Genomic DNA, 2,135 nt, shown 5'->3' with positions numbered 1-2,135 from the left:
TATTAGATGTTCTGTAGTCTGTGGTGTCCTGGTTTTGGGCTTATAAAATCACTTCTGCTCTACAGGGGGTGCCAAGCCCTTCACACTCTACAAGTATTCCTTGCTTTTTTTTTTTTTTTTTTTTTTAAAAAGCAATGCCAATAAGGGTAGAGTGAAAAATAACACATACAGTGTTGAGTTGAATATTTTGCTCAAGCATGCAGGTAAAGCATACTTAAAACAAATATGTTACCCTTTAAAATACAGGTCATGTATCCAAAAGAAAAAAAGTGCCATTTCTTGAACCCAATGGGACAGTCTCCAAATAAAATTAAAAGGTGCTTGGAAGCAACAAGGTATATTTCACCATAATAATTACTCTATTCTGACACATATAGCTTTTTTTATTAATAATAATAAAAACAAATTGCATTAAAATGAAAATGTGCTAAGCACAGTGGTAGTGGCTAGGTAACAAGTGTCACTGTCACAGAGCTCCAGGGATCTGGAGGTTGTGGGTTCAAGCCCTGCTCCAGGTGACTGAGAGTCTGGTGTGTTCTCTCTGTCTCTGAGTGCTCCAGTTTCCTACCACGGGGCAAAAACACGCGTTGTTAGATAGATTGGCTACTCAAGAATGCCCTTAGGTGTGACTGTGTGAGTGAATTTGTTAGTCTGTGTTGCCCTGCGATGGACTGGTGTCCCCTCCAGGGTGTGCTCCTGCCGTGCCCCCTTTGATTTTGGTAGGCCCCGCATCCACCGCAACCCTGAACTGGATAAGTGCTTACAAACAATGAATGAATGAAAATTAAAATCTTTATCTGGTTTTCATACCGAAGGACATTAATGCGGAAAAAAGGATGCAATATTTCAAAATGGGCTTGCAGCACTCTCCCACTTCAGCAAGATGGCACATCCTGTGGTGTCTTGGCCTTAAAGGTAAATATATAGTAGATTACAGCAATTACTTCACAATTTATTTAACCTTGATTTACAATGTCAGTGTTATGAGATCCAGCTTTCACTTATTAAACACTGAGTTAAAAGCAGGTTAATTCGATAGATCTTTGTGACATTCAAAATTATTCATTTTGTTTTTGCAAAACAATTAGTTACAATGAGGATTTTAACTAAATTTAGCTTGTCATTTTGTAATACTCCCTCATGCCAATCGACTAATAAAAACATCTTCAGTTTGCAGAGTGCAAATTAAATGGAGAGGTCATAAATTTGGAAACTACCCAGGAGGCAGTTAACAAGCTGAGACTATTTTGCCATGACTGTCCTTCGAGAATCCGGTGTGTTTTTGTAATGTGCTTAGTTTTTTGTTCTGTATTGTTTCTTGTTTGTGTTCCCCTTTTCATGTAACTGTTTCCCCGTGTCGTGTCTGCTTCCTGCTTGTTTCCTGGTCATGTGATACCCTTCCCATGTGTTTCTAGAGTCACGTGTCTAGATGTTTCTTGTTTCAAGAAATTGAAAACCCGGCTCTTCCGAGAGTATCTTTTGCACTGAATGTCTTTCTTTAATGCACTTATTACTTCCTGGCATATTGCACTTAATGTAAGGTATTTTGTATAATTTGTGCTGTAGTTCGAATGTTAGATCCTCTTTTGTCAGTGACACAAGGAGCCAGGCACTTCTCACGTGTACCGGTCCTCACAGAGAAACATAGAGGATCAGAATAGCCACACAATAGTAAAAACAAAACAGGGACTGGTGACAGGGTAACCTAGAGCAAAGGAAATAATAATAATAAAAAAAGACAAGGTTAGCCTATATCCCATTGCTTCTCCCATGCAGAGTTAGGCTTTCACACATGCTCACCTCCATTACCTTCGACCACTCGTAAACCTACAAAGTTTTCACTGGGGCTGGTCCGTTCTCAGGCACTACCTTGAATCTATAAAATGTTAAACCCGTGGGTTAGATACCTTTGCATAACTTCAATATGCTACGAAATCACTAAGCGTACACTTACACCGCGGAAATCCCAACGCGCTGTCCGACCTATGCAACTGGTGTCCACGATACCAAACAAACACCAGTGCGCAAGACCGGTTAAATATGATTACCCAGCCAATCGGTGCGTTACCCCACCACCGCTATACTACACAAACCCAAATCAATTATGTCGCGTTAGCGGTGAGCACTTCATTCTG

At 40.2% G+C, this 2,135-nt stretch overlaps 1 long non-coding RNA gene across 2 annotated transcripts; it reads right to left on the bottom strand.

Annotated features, from left to right (window-relative positions):
* LOC136671862 (uncharacterized) lies at window positions 1-2,135 on the bottom strand. 2 transcript variants are annotated; one of them, XR_010795751.1, is made up of 4 exons: window positions 1,955-2,135; window positions 1,801-1,876; window positions 811-908; window positions 1-564 (listed from the first exon to the last, which is right to left on the bottom strand). It is a non-coding gene; the product is annotated as an uncharacterized lncRNA (long non-coding RNA). The 2 variants fall into 2 exon arrangements; XR_010795752.1 differs by lacking the exon at window positions 811-908.

The sequence above is a fragment of the Hoplias malabaricus genome, chromosome 16 (assembly GCF_029633855.1).
Source record: "Hoplias malabaricus isolate fHopMal1 chromosome 16, fHopMal1.hap1, whole genome shotgun sequence".
Lineage (NCBI taxonomy): Eukaryota > Metazoa > Chordata > Actinopteri > Characiformes > Erythrinidae > Hoplias > Hoplias malabaricus.
Note: the sequence above shows the minus strand (reverse complement) of the source record. Positions and strands in the feature narration are given on the sequence as shown.